General features: G+C 40.8%; 1 protein-coding gene across 1 annotated transcript in view; it reads left to right on the forward strand.

The window, feature by feature from the left end:
- The window catches only part of ADAMTS2 (ADAM metallopeptidase with thrombospondin type 1 motif 2), a 173,761-nt gene that overhangs the window by 78,504 nt on the left and 73,317 nt on the right, over positions 1-21,940 (forward strand). The window lies entirely within an intron of this gene.

Here is a 21,940-nt window from a genome sequence, read left to right on the forward strand (position 1 = left end):
GTTGTAGAGAGAACTGTATGCTTGCAATATGTTTTGCCTTCTGCTGGCAGTCCTGGTGTGAAAAGCAGCACAACTTAATTAGGCAGTGTCAAGATACTCGATTCTTCCAATCTGCTTTCCAATCTGAAGTGCTGTTCTTTGCTGATTTAGCTGTATCTTGCAAGAAGTCTGTACCCTTATGGCTAAATGATCGAGTTGCATGAAAAATTTCAGTGTCACCTGATTTTTGATGGATTTTTAATAGGACTTGGACAAACCTGTCAGGCCCTGTGGAGCATCACTCTGTCCAGGATTTTTCAAGCAGGGCCCCATGTATACCTTGACCAGAGTGAATCTGCAGTATCCAAGTTGTGTGGGATTTAATATGCAAGAGGGGACTTAGTGGGACTTAGTGTGCATGTCCCACAGCACTGGTCCACCCAGTAAACCCAGTACATACCAGTTGCATCCTGCCTGCTGTGTGTGCTCAGGGGATTTCAGGGCATGCTCTAGGCATGTGAGACAGCACTGAAGGACATCCTAAATTTACTGAGTACGTGTGTGGCTCACTTGTTCCAGTATCTTGCAGCTGCAGTAGATTTACTGTGCTTCTGGACCTGTTTACCTCATGACCAGTGCTCCTCCATGGAGGAGTGGTTCAAAACATCAGTAGCTTGGTCAGACATCTGGACATCTAGAAATGTGAGACAAACAGCTGGTGTTCTCTAATCCCACCTGGGCAAAATTTCTGGGAAGATAAAGAGCAGAACAAGGAGGAAATCTGGATGAACAAACTAATATCAAAACCTTTGTCTCAAGGATGTACTGTTCACAAGGGCTTTGTTAGGATTGCGTTTGATAAAAATCAAGTTTCAGTGGGTTTTGGATTGTGTTGTTGAACAAGAAGCTTTCTTTGCAAAACTTAGAATGAAGAATACAAAAGGAACTTGTTATCGGTAAAGAATTTTTTTTCTTACTAGAACCATCTTCCTCTGAAATATGAAAGATCCTTTCCAAATGCAAAAGTTATGCAAACATGTCTGAATATAGAAGTGAAACTGGAAAGCAGTGGGTTTCTTCTGCCAGTTTTGCAGGAGGCCACCCACAAAGGTATATCTTATTTTTTTCTCTTTCTGGTTTTGTTTTTTTTTTCCCTCTGGAAAAATACAGAAAATTTTTGGCCAAAATCAGAGCCTGCTTTGATTCTATAGCCTTTCTTATCAAAGCAGGATTGAAATGTAGTTTGAATTTTCCAAGTAATGTATAATTAGCCGAAGGAAACAAATTAAAAAGTAGAGTTGAAAATTTGGTGCACGATTTATCACCAAGACTTTAAGGTCTTGCTCAGTCAGACTCAAATATAACAGCCTTTCTCTACGTAGATGGAGGAGCATTTAGTCAGACCATTTGGTGTAAGCCATTTTCCTTGCTATTAATTGGTGTTGGCTGTATTTTTGTCTTAGCTTTGAGTGTTTGATAACAGTTTGCTGTATTAAAATGAAAGTCCTGTTTGTCTTGATATTTCCAATCTGTTTCTTGACTGTGGTATTCTCGATTTTCACTTGTTTTAAGAGGCTGTTACTTCCCATTCTGCATATTCACTCCTTCTGACCAAATGGGCAGGAAATGTACCTAATTTCTGTGTAACCCAGAGAAATGCAGGATTCCCTGCAGAGGGACCCAAGCTCAGGCTCTGCAAGGCTTACAGGCAATTCCTCTCTCCTCGCAAATGTCTCTCTGCCTCGCGCCGCTCTGCGCACCATCTGATGGATGACTTCTCAGTGCAAGCAAAACCTTAGAAATATGGTTAGAATGTGGGTTGTTTATCATTCTTTGCGATTCAGAAGCCAAATATTCCGGATCTTTGCAGTCAATTGTACAGCAATATCATTCTCCTCTACTATGGAAATCATCTCTTTGGTCCTTCGGTGCACTCTGAGCCCCCTCTACCACCACTCCCTCCTGTGCATTGTTCAAACTTATTAAACAGAATTCCAGAGAAAGAAATTGAACAATTTGCCCTTGGAGCCTACATTGTAGTCTAAATGATCTCACTGCTTAAAAATGTTTTCTTGAGCCTAAGTTTAATAATTTTTCACAATCTATCCTTTGTAGCTATCCCTCCCCCACTTTCTTCTTAAAAAAAGTTCCTTCCCTTCCATGTGCCAGTGTTTTGTAGACACATAAGCTGTTATCAGGTTGTCTCAGCCATCTTTCAATCAAGATGTACTTTTTAGTTCCTGTAGATGATTATTTTTTTTCTTCATCTTTATGTAAATACAGAAATCGTACTAATGTAACCTCCTGAAGTTAAAATGATGCAACCTAGCTGGTGTTGTTGTGTAACACAGTTCTGTGGGAAGACAAATTCTGCTTGGGATAAGGCACCTTTATCCCAGTACCCACACTGGTGCTTATACTGATAATTATCACCCAGAAGGTAAGTGATCTAGGACAATAAACCAGGAGGATGACTTTAAATGAACAAAGATTTCCACACCCTTAAAAAAGAAAAACATAGCAATGGGTAGGCAGCTTGGCAGCAGAGTCATCAGCTGAGTAAATGTGTGTCCTTGAGCAGAGTTCATGTTCTGCTGTGGTTTGGTGGTGTTGGATGGAGGAATGACTCTTATTCATACATTTGTATTCCCAAATAAGTCTCAGTGATTAAAACATCCTGACTGAGCAGAACTGTTTTTTATGGATTCAAAACTGGGATAAAGTAATGTTCAAATGTTGAGTTTGCTGTTAATCCTTCAGTGCTGTCCTGACAGTGGGTGTAGTTATTTTCTGTAAGGGTTGCTTTGCCAGAAGTGTTTTGGCTGTGTGGTGTTGGAATGGTATCACATCCTGACTTTGAATTAAAAAAGGTTTCAGAGTTAATCAAATGTAATCACAAACAAAACCCCTAATAATGCAAGTATTGGATTCTTAGGCCTGTGTCATATGGATGCTTTTGTAAGAGTCAATAACTTTTCTCAATTACACTGGTGATGGTCCAGAACTCTTCAAAGACATTGACACTCTTCAGAGTTCATTGAGATTGCACTAAATACGTACCAGCACAACTGAGAGTTGACTTTAGTGCCATCTTTTTCTTTTCTGCGTGCTAGATCATCTCAAAAAATGTGGAAAATGTGGTTCTCTGCAAAGAGAAAAGTAGACCTTGAGTGTCTGTGCTGTGGTGTATACTAATCAAAACACAGGAACTGGTGCCAGAAAACTCCTAGCTCATATATCCAACCTGTTTCTTTCAATGGTTTGCTCATCAGTTCACTGCAATCCTTAAAAGTTAAATCATGAATGTCATTAGGGACTGGTGAGAATTTAAAATTATAAAAATGGAGCTTCACAGTTCAAGGCAGTAAAAAATCCAGATGCAAGTGGCACTTGTTGGCATCCACATGTTTTCATTCATCCAGCACTGCCATGTTGTAATAGTTAAACTGAATCTGTGTGAAATTCAAAGCATTAATTTGCTTTGGAAATCACTTTTTTTGCTTAGCAAAATAATTGGGAAGTCAAAAATTGACAATCACAAATGCCACTGTGCCACATACGGTCTTCTACCTGACAGATATTAGAGAATTCGGGAGAGTCAAACCTGAGTGAAGCTGTGGCTTGTCTGAACTCACTGGGAACTTTCCCAGGGACTCCCTTGGACTGACTTGATAGTGTTATGGTATGCACATAAAAGTGTATCTCATGAAGCTATTCTCTCACTTGCTGCTCTTTGTTGGCACTGAAATGACACCGGGTTGCAACGAGGACTTCTCAAGGACCACTGAATTGTCCAAGCAAATTGTAAATGAAACCAAAGGCACTGAAGGAATTGGTGTTCACTGTGCATGTCCAGCAGTCTCTGAGTGCAAGGGAACAGGGCAGAAGGGTGGTAAAGGAGTGGAAGATGCTCATACCTCACAATACAAATATTTGTAAATATTGTTTGTTTCTGTCTCCTACTGCTCTATTCCATGGCTCATCATTAGCAATGCCTGAGGCTTGAAGTTGGCATGGAACAACGATGGCCAAGAGATCAAGGTCAGAGTCTCAGCAATAGTTCTGCTGTCCTCAGGCATTCCCAAAATATGGGTTAAATTAGTGAGGCTCCACAGAGAAAAGAAATAACAATATCCTTCTAAGGATAGGTATTACCTAAAAGGTTGTCAAAAAAATAAATCCCTTCTTGTTTCTAGAAATGGCACAGCAAAAATCTGTGTTCAATGCTAATCATGTATTAAGTTTCAGATTTTTTGATATGGGAACCATCTGGTTATCTTTGACCACCCTGTAAGTGACTCTGTTGAACTGACACTGAGAACCAGTTGTCTGTGGCCTCAGTTCAATTCATCTGAGGGTACGTTGCAGTATAAATTGTTTTATTATTATCAATATTAAATTATGCACATGCAATAGTTTTGTTAGTGCCACATATGCATTTTCTCCTCGTTAAATGTTTGCACAAAGTTTTTGCCCAAGGGCAGGGCAGGCTGGACGGGACAGGCTCAGTGGCACTGACTGGGGCAGCTGCCACCCGTGTAATCCTGGAGAAATCTTCCTAAATCCTCCGAATCTGAATTTCATGCTCCCTGTATGAGGCTGGGTGTGAAATTTTAATTTGCACTTGTCAGTCTGAAGCAAGGGGAAAAGGGAAAGCAAAAAATAAAAGGCATATGATAAATTTCACACTTTCCCCCAACGAAGCAGCGCGGTCCTTTCCTCCGGACGCCTCAATGAATCTCTGTGTGGGCAGCTGGTGGTTTATCTTGAGAGGTGGCAGAGTTGTAAGCAGAGTGGGTAGTATCAGCTATCATTGAGTTTACATGATGCTTCCCATTATTGAACTCTGATTCAATTTTGATAAAAATTTGCCAAACTTTACTGGTTTGGGGTGAGGGTTTTTGTGTCAGGTGCCTGCCAGGGCTGAGTTCCACTGGAGACTTCAGACAGCTTGGCTTTTGGCAATGCTGTTCAGGTCATACTTGATGACAGAGTAAAAAAGGCTCTCCAGGGGAGCATCTGTGCAGGATTTTGTTTTCTGTTTGCTCTCCAAGGTGTCCAAACATGCCTTCATTGCTCATCCATTTTCAAACTCAGCTCTGATTATTGAACTTCCTCATGGGTTTTTCCCTGATGCTCTACCTGAATGTTTCACAAGCACTGATGTGTCTGTTTTCATGGCCCTCTGCAAGAAGAGAGTGTTTTTTCCACATATTATAGAGGAGGGAACCAAGTAACCAGTGATTGGAGCTTAAAGTTTCCCTGTTCTCTGGCTGGCCTGTTTGAGGCACTTTTTTAAAGTGATTTAAAGAGTCAAAACACACTGAGCAACTGTTATGCCCAATTGCAGATTGAAGAATTTGAAGCTTTTTAAAAAGCAAAGCTGATGTTTCAAGCCAGATGGCTACAGCACAGATGGTACAGTGCTACCTGCAAAGGAAAAACTTTATGGTACATGTGATAGAGTGGAGTTTGCTTCTCCAGCAAATTTGCTTTGTATTCCTTCCTTAGACACTTTTCAACACAGATCTCATCTTTTGCAACATGTGATAAAAGAAATTCCACAGAAAATTATTTGCTGCCCTCCTCTGAATCATCTCTACACATGTTTATTGTTTGCATGGTCAGGGGTTCAGTGGAAAGTATGTGAACATCTCATAGAAATCTGCATCATAATATATAAATGCTGGGGCCCAGGGTTATGGTCACACAAGAATTAATTAAAGCATTTCCAGTAATGAACATTTGTAGCTGAGAAAACCTTTGACACTGCTGCTTTGAAAATGCTATTTAAACATGGGATTTCTATTTTTCTGTGTTAGAGAGCTGAAGGAAAATCTGTACTTATTGTTGCTTCCTATTGCTATGATCCAAAGTGTTTTCTGATGGATACTTGGGCAGTGATTGATTCCTGAAGTACTTCCAGTGGGAGTTAATCCACCGCTCAGTGAAGTCATTGATCTTCTCTAGCACCAGACTTCTGGGGAAGGCCTAAATAATCTACATGTATGCAATGGATAAGTACTATTCAGTAAATGCCTGGCCTTCTTTGACTGATTTTCCTAATTTCAAGAATTGTTATTCTTTAAATGGCAATATCAAAAGATATGCAGTAAAATATTTAGTCATAGAGTTTTTTCTTTGCCCTGATAGCTTTCTAGAAATTTGAGTGACAATCACTGCTTTCCTCTGGAAAGAGACTCAGATAATTTTGTAGATGTCTTTTTCTGAATCACTGTCAGGAGATACCTTTTTTTTCCCTTGCTGACTATTTAGAGAGTCTCAGGTGAGTGGATTCCTGAAGAGCCAGCTGCATCAGATGCTAAAGATGGGCATGATGACTCACTCCATGGATAGTGACCTAGTTTGAGTTGTCTGCAGGGGAAGGTTTGTGAGAGGTGTAGGGAGTGCTTGAAGGATAACAACAGCCATGGATCTGGGCTTGCCAGGGAAATTCCACTATATCCATGTAGTCTTTTTATAGGACAGACCTTTTGTGCAACAGATTCCAGGATAGAAGGAGCTCATGAAAGCTAAGTTTCCTGAATTGTACACAACCGACTTGACCTTCCTAATGGATGTACAGGGTGGATGGTTCTTAAGGATGGGTTGTTCAACAAATACACAGACATGGAAATATGTAAAGGGTTTCTCACTGATGTGTGAAGTTTGTGCAGGGTTTCAACCCAAAGGCCAGTTTCCTGGAACTACTGAGCAAGAGCTGTTGATGGAGTATTACTGAAAAGACAGAGAACTCAAGCAGAAAATACTATTCTCCTGAAAGGAATAAAGGTAAATCCTCCCATCTCATTTTCTGAATTAAAAAGTTGCAGCTTCTCTTTGTTATTCCACACAGCTAATATTGCTGAATTCTTAGAGCTTACATGGCCAAGAAGGTAGTTTCCCAAATGCCTGTTGTATTTACCTGTAAAGATGCCAGTGGGATGAGAATGTCTGGCAGGATGAGAGGGCAGTGCAGCTATGTTTCCTGTGGATACAGGGAAAGAATTAATAATTAAACATTTTTTTGGTTCATTGCTAAAAATGCCATTTTAAATAAAAGTCTCATCTATATTCCATTATATAAATTTATTAACCTGCTTTCATGGTTGTTTTTCTAAAGTTAATCTACTTTTTTCAGATAAAAAATATTTTCAAGTAAAGCAACATATGCCTAAGAAATGAAAAGACAGCTAAAATGCCTCTATATTCTATGGTTTAACTAGTGAAAATAGTATGTGGTATGAAGAGCAAAGAGATGTGTTATTTTTTGTGAATATTAGTAGGCTGCAACATTTGACAGCTTGAATGTAGGTTACAGGGATTCAGTTCATTAGTGATCCTAAGAAAGCAATTACAGTCTCTGGGAGACAGGTGAAGTCTCCAGTGGCAGATTTTTAGGTTGTTGGCACTTGTCTCTCTGGGTAGGTGAAAGACTCTTTCCTGTACATATGCACAAATTGATGACCAGGAGAATAGACAAATGTCTGCTTTGGCTTTTTTCCTTAGGGTCACTTGTGGTAGTTGCCATTCAAGGACTAAATCTGAATTCCTCTAACCTTGCCCCAACTTCCCCAACTACAGAGTACAACTGAGATATTTTTTTCTCTGTTCTACATTATTTTGAAATACGTTTGATGAGAATGGAAACTCTCTTATGCCTCAATAGAAAAAAAGAGGTTTCCTAGTTGATCTTTCAGGCGATGATGAGCTGCAGGATTTTTGTGGCTGTATAGGCCACTCTTCAGCTTGACACCCCACCGCTCCTGTAGATAAAACAGGAGCCAAAGTGCAAACACAGACTTCCAGTTAGGACAGCCAGCATTCCCCCGTGCTGTTGGGGGACAGCCCTGGAGTACAGGGCTCTTAAGTCTTGCTCAGACTGCAAACACTGGGGTAAAAAACTATGATTTTGACTTCATTACAGGATTTCATTGCAGTATCTCAAAGCTGTATCAGTGTATGCACTGTTCCTGCATTTTCTATTTCATTTGCAGCCACAAAATGCCAAGTTCCATCACTTTACAAACATTTTTTCCCCTTCTTTCTACTGAAATCCTGCTGAATGCCTTTTCAAATCTGAATTCAGGCAAAGCAACTTATCAGTGTGTCTTTCTCTCTCACGAAGGCCTCTGTCCTGGATATACTTGTGGTTGAGTCCCCTTAAGCTGTTCTTCACACATAGTCTTTCCTCACAGAAGCAACATCAAAACTGAGCATCTCTTACACCAGACAGTTGACTTTGGCACTCCATAGAAGGGAAATCAAATTTCATAGCCAGTTTGGCTTGCTTGAAGAGCTGAGAACAAGCATCCTAATTGTTTTTCCACTGAATGCAACAGGTGACCCATATTTTTGAAGGTAGCTGTAAAGTTACTATTTGTTATAGTTTTGCAAAGGCCTCATTTTCAAAAACTGCTGAACCATGCTTGCTTGAGAAGTCAGGCATACTGAAGACATTTCAGGCACCAAAAAGTACTTGTTGCCTGAGAAGATCCTAATTACTGAGATTGTGTTTGGATGTTGATAGATAAACCTATTTCATCAGACTGTGTAAAACATCAACCAGGCTATAAATATAATTGGTTTAAGACTGAATTCTAACATGATGATGAAGTCAACTGGCCTTTATTGCAAGAAAATGAATTTTCATTTCTGTTACTAATCACACTTAAATCCATCTTGGGTCACCAGAAGGTCATTAGGTTTTCCATGTTTCCTAAATGAGTTTTAAAGTACGTAACTTCATACTATTCTTAAGTCTCTGAATTAAAAGAAGACATAAATCAAGCCTGAATGGGCCCTAAATACACACTAAAAATAGGCTGGGATGTGTCTGACCTTTTCACAGTGGATGGAAATCTGCCTGCTGCCAGCTGTTTATTTAAGCCAGTGATACTGGTTTTCTAGCAAAAGCTACCGAGGTGGTAGGAAGGGAGAGCTGGCAGGAGTTCAGCCCTGAAGTATTAATCTGGCATGTGGCAGGACATAACAAAATAAATAGCAGCACCTTTCAGTGATGAAAGTTTTGATCCCTGAAGAAAATGACAACATTTTCATTTGTTTTCAGTTCGGGTTCACTTACCAGATCCAGGCTGTGTTACAAAACTGCCTGAGTTCTTCCCCTTGCACTGGAGCCGAGTTATCCTGAGCCAAACAGGGGAGAAACCTCCTGTCCCTCCACCCAGTATTTGTTGGAGAGCTGGGATCTGACAGCTTTAGGCCTTTCAGTGGTATAATCTATTCTACATTTGCAGGAAACCTTACTTCTTTGGCCTATATTTGGAGGCCTGACCTATTTCCCAGTGGAATCAATGAAATTTTCTGCAGGCTTTAGTAAGAACCAGATTGATTTTTAAAACATAATAAATAAATATGGTGCTTTATTAACTGAGTGTTCCATTTTAAAAATAGAAGTGATATGTTTTTTCTCCTGAATAGCAAATAATAACATTAGATGATGTTGATGAAATGATGATGCTAAAAACTTATATGAAAATGAGATGAACTGCCTTTGACATTTTCCATAGTGCCTTGCAGTTCTGAAATTTTATTTGCTCATGAATAATGACATCTGAGCCTCTGACCGTATAAACTTTTAAATATAAAAGCATCATAGCAAGTTCTCTGGAACTCCATATGTGCCTACAGATAAGGATGTTAGTGAGCACTGTGTAGTTTTAAACCATAATATGGGAAGAAATCCAGTTTAGGATTAAGCTTCTCCCATGGAACAAGTTCTGTGCTCCACAGAGCCTCCCTTTAGCCTTTTTGAGTTCTTTGATAGGGCTCAGTGTGGGTAGTTCCCATCACAAATATATATTGTATGTTGTATTGCATGTTATATCTATGTGCATTAGAGAAAACATTGTGCAAGCACACAGGATATCAGCCCTATTGTAACCAGCAGAATATTGTACAACTCTCCCATGGAAAAACTCTGCAACTTCAAAAAATGTTCTTGTTTAGTGTAATGGGTATTATTGTGTCTTTTATCACCACTCAGATTTATATTAGCAAATTGAAACTGCTGAAATGGAGAAGTAAGAATAAAGCTGCCTTCAGTTTGCTGGAAATGGGGCTGATCTGTGGCTGTGTGTGCTGAAGTTGGGTAAACACTTTGTGTCTTAGAATTGACTTCAGAGTAAACAAAATGTTTGTTCCTTCTGGAAAACTTTGTTGGCCTAAGGTATGGTTCACCTTATTTCAACTCAAGCTCAAAATAATCTTGCATGCCTGTTGTTGTTCTTGGAAGCTAATAGGGAAGAACATATGCTAAGCATTGGTAATGTCAGTTAAGCCCTTAATTAGTGATGAACGAACCTCAGTTTTTCCCTGTGGTTCAGTTCAGATGCTGCTCAAAAGCTCATCATTTCTCCAGGTTTTAGCCAATTTTTTTAAGTATCTCAAGTTTTGCAAAGCTGGTTTTGTTACTCTGGTAAAGTCAAGGCTTTTCTGGAATTTCTAGATTGGGAACAAGCTGTTGTATCCTCAACCATTCCCTGGCAATGTTTTGGTACTTTGGGATGGGGATAAGGAAGGTAGAAAGAGGTGTTTCAAAGACAGAAACAGGTTTGGATCAGAGATTATATTATGTCAGCTCCATACACTCTTCTCAATTCAGGAAAATCCCAGGTCAAGTTTAGAGAGGATCAGTATTTGCCAGTGCTCCAGCAAAGCTTTGAAAGCAAGTAGGTGGTGGTTTTGCTGAGCTTGTGTGCACTCCAAGAAGGGTATTTGGGCTGTAGGACCTGCATTGGGAGAACCCGGGCAGGTTCTACCTGCTCTGTAGCAAAGCAATAACGATGAGACTTCCAACGAAAAGATATCTACTCCTTGCTTGTCTTCTTAGTGGTCAGTCAGGGCAGTGTAGAATGACAGTGGGTATCTGGTGTCTGATGAGTAACTGAATGTGTTCAGAAGGGGAACCAAGTGCTGGGAGGAAAGGCAGGATTTGGTCATTTGTCTCTCTGCTGTGTCACCTGATTAAAGATGGTGCCACAGATAGTACTTACGGACAGTGGAGCAGGTTCATCTCCGTATCTGGAAGAGGAGGAATGAAGACTCATCTTCACAGAGCTGGAATATCTGAAGAGTTAAAAAACTGCAACTATAGCCTTAGTTTACTAAAAACACTGAAGTATTTCAGCTTTGTTTCAGAGCTTCTCTGTGTTATGTTTTTCGCAGAAAGCTTTTTAAAGTAGGACAAAAGCTGTAGTTTGGACCGAGACGAGCAGAGCTCCCAGCGCATGACTAGGCCCCTTTCCATGTTACCTTGGCTGGCCTTTGCTGCAATGTTTTTTTTGACATCCTCTTATAGGCACAGAATTAAAGGTTATTTCCATTCCTGCTTCTTATCACTTTGATCTTTTGCCAGCTCTTAACATCTCCAGCAGATTTGCTCTGGATCTGTTATTCCCATACCTACCCTCTGCCTGCGACATTCTCTGACATTTCCATTTCTGCACCACCCCTTAGTTTCTTTCTCTCCCCTCTTATTCTTTAAGATTGTTTTATTATTATTTATCTGCTTTTCTCCTTGCTGGAACAGCTATATGAAATTATTGATACTTGCATAAAATTGCTACTAAAATCATGAGTCTCAGCCCAAGAATCCCAAAGCCGTCAGGCTGCTCAAAATATTTTTGCATTTTCTGGCTGCTTAGCCAAAAAAAAGTAAAAAAAATTGCTGTTTAATTCTTTCTGCAATACATCTTCCAGGTGGCTCTCCTCTGTGGTTTAATTGTTTATTAGCTTCGGGATCTTTTCTGAAATTAGAGAGAGTCAGACCAAGGACTGGTAAAGATTAAGGCACAGTCATGATGGTATGACTTCTTTTTCTCCTTATCTGGGGGGAAAAAAAACCCTAACAACAAAACAAAGAGCATGTTTGGGGTGGGAGAGGAGGGAGAGCAAGGAATGAATAAAATGGAGACATTTCAAAAAAAAGAGTAGGAAAAAGAAAAAGTTTCTCTGTTATTTTTTAATTACCACGTCTGTTTCTCACCTAAATCTATTTTCCATGGATTAAACAAAAGAATGGAGTGTGTCTGAACCTGCTGTAGCATAAAACAATATCTTTGTCTGATGGTCTGCAGCCATGACCAGGAGGTAGGAGTCCCCCACTATTCATTATCCTGCTGTTCCACCCTGCGTGTTCTCAGGCCAGTCATTAATGACATTTATCACTCTCCCTCCTCTGCAGAATATTCCTCACTGTGAGCTGGGTCTGATAAATCATGTTGGAAGAAGACAGTGCCCAAAGTGAATCAATTTACAGCTTTTACCCTCTGGTGTACAAAATACAACCCAATGTTGTATCCGAGTCTTTGAAGGAGGTTTGCACAGCCAGTGGAATCAGAAAATAGTAAAAGGAGCTTTATATTCTTTTCCATGGGGAAAAACAGACACTAAACTTTTCATGATGTTGAGTTTTCTTATGCCTGTGTTCAGAGTATACCTGAAATGAATAAGAGTTGGAAGGACTGCTATTGTTAAAGGTGCAGAATAGCTAGTGGGCACCTTCAGAAAGCGCGCAGTGGTGGAGGTGGGATGTTGTGGTGCCACTGGGCTGGGACATCTGCTCTGCATTCTGTCACCTCCTCTCCTAAGGCTGCATTTTGGCTCTCTGTACCATAGTGTAAGAATACAAGTCTCTTTTGTAAGTATTTTGAGATCTGTAGATTAAAAAGTTGGCTGCTGCTCCTGCTCTCGGTGCTGCTGCTGCAAACGTCCTTGTTAAATCCACCTGGAAGTTCAGGCAGAACATTACAGACTCCTTAAAAACCCACCCCAATACAGTACTGTTCACACAGAGCGGGGTGGGATGGGCTGTGTCCTGCCCTCGGGTCAGCTCTGGGCCTTCAGAGCTCATCTTTCTGGTGGTGTTTGGGGACTGCTCCTCACTGAGACCAGTCTCTCACCCGGCATGACGGCATGGCAGGGACAGCTGAGCTGCAGCTCAGTTGATTTAGGAGTGAGATTCAAGACTCGCTGTCTAGACACTCTCTGCGGTGGATTTTCAGCTTCAGACTTAACGTGTTCCCTTTTTTCCAAAACCATTCAAATCGACTGACCTTTGGGGTCTGTTGAAAGAAAAGTAATCTATCATTTCTAGATGTTGTAGTGATATTTCTTTTGTGTGTTTGTAATAAATGGCTTTTGCCTTCTCTTCTGTCTTTTTTATGCTTATCTCAATTCAACCTCTTAAATTTATACCATCTCCTACTCTAAAGTCAGTGTTAAGGATGTTTTTGAATATTATGATGAATATAAAAAGCAGTAGCTTTTGGAACGCTCTTTCTAACAGCTACATGAGAATTTAGGTTTTAGAAGAATTTATCCCTTGCTTCTACAGCAAAATAAAGAAAAGTTTGTGGGCACATAGGTTTGGATTCAGGTATCTGGCTTGGGAAATGGTGCAGAACATGAATTGCTGCTGGTCTTTGGGTAAATGCAACTTTTGTTGAAATGGTCATTAAACAGAGACTGAGGTCTTCCGTGGCTCTGCCTGCTGATGAGTAGGTCGAGCTGCCTGGGTTTGGCAGAAGGAACCTGTGGCTTTATGAAACATGTTTTAATGGAAATGTCCCATAGCAGAGATTAACAAACTTTCTTGCAGACAGTTTTGCTTTATGGTGCTGGCTCTGTGTGTGCCTCTCCCAGGGCTCATTACCCTCTCTGCAGAATACAATCTCTGTTACTGCACTTAACTGGGGGCCGTTCCTACACTAAACAAAACAAAATGCTTATGTTATTACTGGGCCAAGTTTTAGTTAATATATGGGTTTGGGATAGCACAGGATATATCCCTGGTTTTAAATAGTGTCTCATTAGCCACACAGACAGCAACTTTTTGCACTTCAAGTTAGATGAGTTTAACCTTTGTTTTCCTTAACACCAATTCAAATTATTTCATTTACTCCCGATTCTGGTAGAAAAGGACCAAAGTAATTTTTTGATTGGTAATAACATATTGCCAAAAATTACTATGTATACTGAAATTACAATTGGGAGTAATCTAGAAAGATAATGTATTTCAGATGATGCAATTATCTCCAAATTAGGAGCAACAAAAATGAGGTATGTCCAATATTGAGATTATATCAGAGAAATACTAACAAGTGAAGGCACAAAAATGTAAAGGAATCATTGATTTTTTAATTAATTTAAAATTGTAAGTTAAAGAATAGATTTGCTTCTATTTTCTCAGGACAGGATGTTATACTTAGAGATTAGGTTCTGTAACTTTGGGCATGACATATTGCATCCTTCATATGAAGATGGCTGGAGCTTTGCCTGGAGTACCAAACTTGGCTCAGCCTATGTGTGGTATCACAGCTGTGACCTCTGAAACATCCCCCAGAACTTGCAGGTCTGAACACACACAGCAAACCCCAAAACAACTAATTCATTCGCCAAGCCTGGGAAAGTTTCTTATCATTTTCTTGTGTTGGGCATAAAGCATCCATCCTGTATGGGTTTCAGAATTTTGCTGAAAATTCCTTGTAATGGGTTAAAGAGGAGAGAAACTTCACTTGTTCAATTTACTGGCTTGCATTCCAGGATTCTGAATGTTCCTCCAGCTTCCAGTGATTAAATAGCAGTGCTGGTGTCTGGACAGACCCAAGGGGCCTGGCTGTGCTTTTATGGGCACAGAGTTCTCTCCTACAATGTGCTCTGATAAATAGCCATTGTGTTGCCTGCTCTTTTCCCATTACCAGGAGTTCCACAAGAGCATCACTGCAGTGAGCTGGGATCAAGCTTTGAAATAATCTGCTCAGAGAGATTTGAAATGGTATTTAAAAAATAGTGGGACAATGATTGTGAGCTCTCTGCTTCTTCCTAGCAAGTCAGAAGCAAAAATTGTGGTTGAGGTTTTGAGCTGCCTCGCCTTTTGAATTTGAGACCAGTGAAGCAGCATGTCGGTTGAGCTAATGATATCTCCAAGTGTACTAACAAAACACTATTCTGGTGGTCTTGGAAAGGAAAAATACGGGATAAATAGCTCACAGTCCTCTCAGCGACAGGATTATCTCTGGCACAGATGATGTCTGCTTAGTAATGCTTATGTTCTTAGTTGCATTTTGGTTATTTTGCGAAGATTAGGATGAAACCGTGGTGCTCTAAGTTAGTGGGAAAATCTCTTATTAGTGTCTGGAGTTGAAAATGTGCTTGTACATTTTGGAGCAGAAGTTTTATTTAAGAACCAGCACTAAACTGGCCGCTGACAGATGGGACCTTGATAAGAGAAAGGAAGAGAAATGTGAAATGCCTTATGGGAACCTGAAAGGCTGAGCAGCCCAATAGCGTCTGTGGTGTTGTTCCTCAATACTTTTCTACTCCAGAAAATGTATTTAATATATGGCAGCATGTAAATAATCAGCTGCTATATCTCTTTTTTTTTTCTCCCTTCTGCAATTTTATCCTGTCTGTTTAATGTTCAGGGTACTAGAAGATGACTTAGACCTCTACATGAAGGATACTCAGCTGTGTCTATCTGCAAACAATTGAGTTATATCTTTATTAGCTAGTAAAATAAAAGGCTGGGTAATAGAATTGTGGAGATTTTCCACTGATGCACAATTCCAGTGTGCCTGCAGCTCACACTGTATGATGTTTGAAATGGCTTTGGCATGTTTTTCTGTCTCTCTTGCTCAGCTGAGCACATACCCACTTCTCAGAACTATTGACAAGGTTACATCAATTCACTCAGATATTTGGATTAGTTTTTCACTGGTCTCCATGGTAAATAACAGAACTAAGGGCCTTGGCTCAATGGAAGCTGGAAGAACAATGCAAGAACATCTGTGCTGCTTGCATACGTTATTTGAAAATCTCTTCTGTCTACGTATGAAAAATTTGTGACAGCTGTGAAAGTCCTACAATTCCTTCAGTGTAACTAAAAGATTTAAAACCCAAGAAGTCTGGAATTGTATTTAGAGCAGTCACATCCAAGAGAACTTTCTGAAGGCAGTTGCTGTGGAACAAATTTAAATGTTTTTTATGATATCTTATGGAACAGGACTAGAAAGAAGTTAGGCTGGGATTTTGAGAAATCAAGTCTTGCTCCTTTGTTTGCTGTGGATTGTCATCCCAACACAGGCCTGTCCCTGGAAAGATGCTGCTTGAAACACTATGCTGTGGGAAGAGGAGCCAGCAAGGTAGAGGAGGGTTGAAATCCAGGTGGGTGTATGGGGGGATATTGCAATCACCTGGGTGGTTTGGAGGCTTACATCTGTATCCTGAAGAATCAGAAATACCTGGGAGAACAGCTGCTGAACCATGTTCTTGTTGCCAGCCAGCCAGCCAGGGCTCTTCTCACCCAGTGAGGCAGGTTCACATGGAGGTTTGGTGCCTACAGGGATGCACAGAGATCTGTTTGTTCTATGCCACGTTACAGTGGAAGAGCCTCAGGTGGGCTGAATTTAGGATGTGTCAGGTCCAATGGACACCATCTTCCTAGAGCTGATCACCTGAAGTATGCTTTGATCATTGTTTCTAGTGTGGAAACCAGGCGAGAAAAACATTTATGTAATGTGATTGTTTCAGTGTGTCACTGCATTTACCTGTTTGCAATAGACTGTGTGCGAACATGCTGTAGATAAAAATGTACAATAAAACCTGCATGATTTATGTGCAGGTTTTTCTCAATATAGGTAGTAAACTCACTGGAAACTGTGGTGTAAATTACCAATAATATCCATTAATGCAGAGAGCAGGATGAGAAAGGTAATCCTCAGGCCTGTCTAAAGGGCTTGTTGAGGTGGTGGGGTTTCTGGGATGTGCTGGCAGGGTGCTCGCTGTCCTGCTTAATTTATTGCTGCCCTAAATCTGGGTGAGGGCAAAGCTGAGGACATGTCCACAGGGCCTGTGGGAAGTCTGGAAAGGTGGGTTTCTCTCTTTTGGATGCCCTGTGTTGCTGTCTCGCAGCAGACAGCTCCTCTGACCTACACTTGGCAGCACAGAAGCTCTTAGGTGGGATCATCTCCTGCTGGTGGCATCTCCCTGTTCTGCTGAAAGGCCAGCTGATTAACGTGAAATTTGCTGTTATTTGATAATACAGCATTTTCTAACAAAATCCAAAGAGAGATGTGATGAAAGGTTTATATGTAAGTAATTATAATGCTGCAGTATTCAGTGCAGGCAGAAATTAATATATGAGGTGAAAATGTCAAAATAAAAGGTCAGGAAAGTGAATTACAAAGAAAGTTGAGCATTAGCTAAGAGGCAGTGTTTGTTGGCAGAAGCTCTCTCTGTTATAAAAGAGGTTAGGAAGGGGGCTTATGAAAACTGAATATTTCACACACAATTAAAATTCTGTATGGGTTATCTTGAAGAGTCATGTAGCATAGTTAAACTAGGACAATTAATATAATGAAAAATTCATGTTTATAGCTTCTGGCTTTTGCCTGGGGATACTTCATAAACCAAAAGTGACCCTTTCCTTTAGAGGTGATTCCAAGAGCTCCACACGACATAGGTGGGGCAAGGGAAATCTAGTCAAAGAAAACAGAATTCTTAAAATAATATTCACCACCTATAAACACAACTGAGAATGTTTAATAATAATCTTCTTCATAATAAACCAAGCTATCCCTTTATATATACAGGGCAGCCATGCAGCACTAAATAATGATTTAGTAGGACTGTGAGTGGTGGAATCACCATTTCTATTTTAGCAATAAGCAATAATAATAAATTGTTTAGGAGGATGCCACAAAAAAAGTGTTGGAGGAAATGCACAATGATCGATTTCTCAGAATTAAACTGCACAGACATATTGAATCAATGAGCTCTTTGTTCTTAAAGCTTCACCTACTCTGGCTGCTGAAACTGGAGATTTATGCTGTCAAAAAAATTGTAATAGCTATAAATTGCTATGCTGGTGTCTGTTAAAGTTAATCCACTTGCTTCCAATATGAAACTGATTGTTTTTTGGTTTTCCTAGGTTGCCTTACAGATTTAGTCATCTGAATAGCTGGTTTTCCTTCCAGCAGAGATTCGCTATTAAAGCTGCTGTCCTACTGCATGTAGATTTCAAGGATTATTCATTCATTTACTTAATGTATTGTCCCAAATTACTTATGCAAAGTAATGCAATTTAATGGTGGAGTTATTGATCATTTTCGCTTTTGTAAATGCACTTTAAGAAGGCAGATTAAGTGAATCTTAACAAAATCTCAAGTTAAGTACTAAAAGGATCTCTGTTTTGGCAAGTTTCTGTAGGCAGTGTGCTCTGGACCTTGCATAACCTGGCACAGATCGATGGCATCTGGTGATGCACCGACTCTTGGGGATGCTGCACTAGCAAAGTGTGTGGTGTTCTGCCTGCCAGCCTGAAAGTGACTCTTTCCCTCAGGTGCACAGAAACCTCTCACACGTAGTATTCACTTTTGTCCACCTTTGTCGATAGCTGTACCTGAGCCTTCATTAATTTTTAACACAGATGCACTGTATGCAATGTGAGCAAGTGATGTCTCCCAGCCAGACACTCCCAGCAGGTCTGTTGGCTGCAGTGAGTCTGCATCCTGCCCCTGTAATGGAGGTGCTGCCCACAAACCACTGGTGTCAACAGAGAGTCCTGTCTGTGGTTTCACACCAGTTGCACGTACAAGCTCCAACTCCCGAAATGGATGTACCCGTGTATTTCCTGTGGTGCAGCTCATTTATCTCACATAGAGTTTCCTGTTCTCTAGATCACTGTGAATGGCTGTAACTATCCTCTCATTATCCCTGATTTTTTCATCTATTTTAAGGAGGCAAAGTTTGCCTATGTGTATAACTCCCTTCCTCCCAGTTTTCCATCCCTCATCTCCTTTCACATCAGTATCTTCAGCCAACTGACCACCAGCAGCAGGCATAAGAGAAAGTAGTTCCTTGAGTTATTAAAACATTGGGTTGTTGTTGTTGTTGTTGTTTGTTTGTTTGTTTGAAACCTTCAGCTACTACTGTAAAACCCCAGTTGGGTTTTATGTGCCTGATGTAAACTGATCCAGGTTGCAGTGGAGGAATTTTTGATGGCATGGTGCAGCCGTGGGCGTACTTCTCTTCTGAAAGATGACTTAGAAGAGATGACATTGTAGACTTCCATATGCACTGCTGTGAAATCAAGTTGATTTCTCTCCTCCTCACTCATCAGCAACAACAGAGTCTTGTATCCAGAGTTTAGGTAACAATCTTGTTACATAGGTCCAGACACAACCCAGATTGTTTTTCTGTAGGTATCTTGATCCTGAAGTAAAACAAAACCCCAGGGTTAATTATGAGCAGAAATGGGTCAGCTACAAAAATACAGCTAGAAACAAAGGCACGACTTAAAATATCTTTTTAAATCAGGCATGGGATAAGTGTAAACCCTAAATCTCCTTAAATTGATTTTTTTGCTTGATGGGATTAATAAACCTGTGCCTTACATTACCTTGCTCACCTTCTGTGGATGTTGCAGATAAGCTCTGTCGCAGGCTCCTGGGGCCAAGGATGCTGCTGCTGCTGTGTTACAGCCCCACTGATGTGACTGTCAGCTGCAGGTTCGGAGAGTGTGGTTCATTCTCTGTCCTTTGGCAGTTCCCAGTGTTACAAAACCACCATTTCCAGAGCAGTTCACCTCTAAGAGAAGGAGTTTCCTTTGAGTGCCAAGCTCCTCTGAGCTGAGCCCTGCCTGCCCTCTGCTATTCCAGAGCTGTGTGCAGTCAGTGCCCGCAGGATGCTCCCACACCCACTCAGACTGGCAGCAGATTTAATATTGATTTAAGAGGAGGGACCAGGTTAGGGAGGGCAGTGGGCTCATGGAGGGTTGGGTTTTTTAAAGCTTTTAATGGAATCTGGAACATCTGAACCTAGAACTGCAACATAAATAATTAATGATCACATGATAATGCCTAGTTAGGAAAGCTGAACATGACTCCCTGTAAATACTTCTCCTATTTGAATTATAGGCAAAATCAACATTTCTGGTACTGCTTCTCTTTTAGCGACTTAGATTATTCTTCTTGTGGTAAGATGTGTTCTGAAGCTGATAATGGATTTTACTCCATGATCATCACCATGATGTTTGAAAACCTTATCCTTCAGTAGCTCTAGGGAAGTGCTCAGCATCTCAGGATCTCTGTTTGGAAGAGACAGGTTGGCCCATCTAATAACTAATCTCCAGTTAGTTATTTTTTGTGCATTATCTTTCTGCAGATTCAAAACTATTCTTGTCTTCTTCATTTTGCTTATTACTATTGCTGTTTAATGATAGTTGATCCAAGGGAATACACAAAATGAGGAAATCTTGGAAACCTCTCCTCAGGGTGTTGTGGAGAGCGTATGTGGGAATGCACAGTTTAATTAAGACTACCTGGCAGACATTCAGGCAAGAGAGGTCATGTTTAAGTAATTTGCTGGAGTTGTTTGAGGATATAACTGCCAGAAGAGATAAGGGGAAGTCAGTGCTTATGGTATATTTAAATTTTGAAGGAGGTTTCTGCATCCAGAATGAGTGTCCAGGCTGTGGCCTGGCAGGAGAAGCTCGGGGCAGTGGCTGGTAGGGAACTGCATCCAGGACCAGGTCCATTGGGAAGCAGTGTAGGAACAGCAACAGACATGCTAATCTGGGAGCTAAATGCCACCTGTGTTACTGTGTGTACTGGGGAAGATGTTTTATTGGCAGTAATGCATCATGGAGTGGGACAGCTGAGGAATTGGAGAGTGTCTGTGGATGCCAGTGGGAGAAGAGGGTGCCAATGGAAGCCACGTTCATGGGAGCCTGAAGACCAGGGGACCCAGGAAATGTGACACCTCTTCTGCTCCCCTGCTCCCCTCCTGGTGTCTGCTGCCTGTCCAATGCCAGAAGTTGGGTGTTTCTGTCTCCTCCTGGTACTCCTGGGCTGGTCCTGCCTGGCAGCTGCCAGAGAGTCCTGGGAAAGGGACCTGGGCAATCCCACCCCACCTGAGATGTACCCAGGTGTCCTGGGAGAACAGAGCCCTTTCTAGGCCTCTGCCTACAGCTGGATGGGGAAGGATGGACGTGTGTGTGAATTATCTGTACTGTAGCTGGAAATCCTGGCTTGTATCTCTGCTCTGCATTGATGGTGTGCTCTGACCTGCTGTGTATAGGTGGCTCTACAGGAACTCACCTGGGTTCCTGTGGTGAGAGCCAAGGGTCAATCCCAGTGATCAACTCCCATGTTGTAACACAGTCAGCCAGGAAAATCCCTTCTCCCTTGCAAAGCAAGGAATGAAGCAAACGGACAGCGCAGGCACACCATGGTATATATAAACTTTTTATCCAGGTGTTCATATTACATATATATGGAGTAGTTTTAATCTCACACAGCACAGAATTGTGTAATAACTGTGCGGGAGGATTAACCTTGGTTTAATGGGAACAACTTTTTTATTGCTTTTAAAAAAATTGACAGGTAAGTGCTGGCTCCTTAGGCGTGACAGCACTCATCCTAAGTCTGAATGACAGAAGATTTGAGTGGTTTCAGCATTAAAACATCCAGAAAGGCTTTTCACAGCCCTGGACCCAGTTGACATGATGCTAAGAAGCCCCCAACTTCCCAAATTTCAGTAGGGCTGAAAAAGTTAAGCACAGAGCTCCTCAGCTTAGAGTTTAAACTTTTAAATCCCAACCTGCCAGGCAGTCAGAAGGGGCCTCTTGTGGAGCTGAATTACATTTAGCATATGGTTTTATTAGATGAGACTTTTCTCAGCCATGTCAGGCATGAAAGACTGAGTATAAATAATGTGTTTAAAAGCTGCATAGAACTGCTGTCCCTAAAACAATGTGTTGCTCTGAAATTGCCAATTAGAGCTCCTGTTCGTTTTCTTGTGGAAGAAAGACATACTCTGACAGTTTTTTCTTTTTCTTTTTTTTTTTTTTCAGATTAGGAAATAGAAAATCCTGGTCTTTTCTCACATTTTTAATTGACATTCTAAAGAGGCACATTCAGTGCAGAGATGTGCATGAGTT

This window comes from Lepidothrix coronata, unplaced genomic scaffold (assembly GCF_001604755.1).
Source record: "Lepidothrix coronata isolate B3197 unplaced genomic scaffold, Lepidothrix_coronata-1.0 Scaffold144, whole genome shotgun sequence".
In the NCBI taxonomy this organism is placed as follows: Eukaryota; Metazoa; Chordata; class Aves; order Passeriformes; family Pipridae; genus Lepidothrix; species Lepidothrix coronata.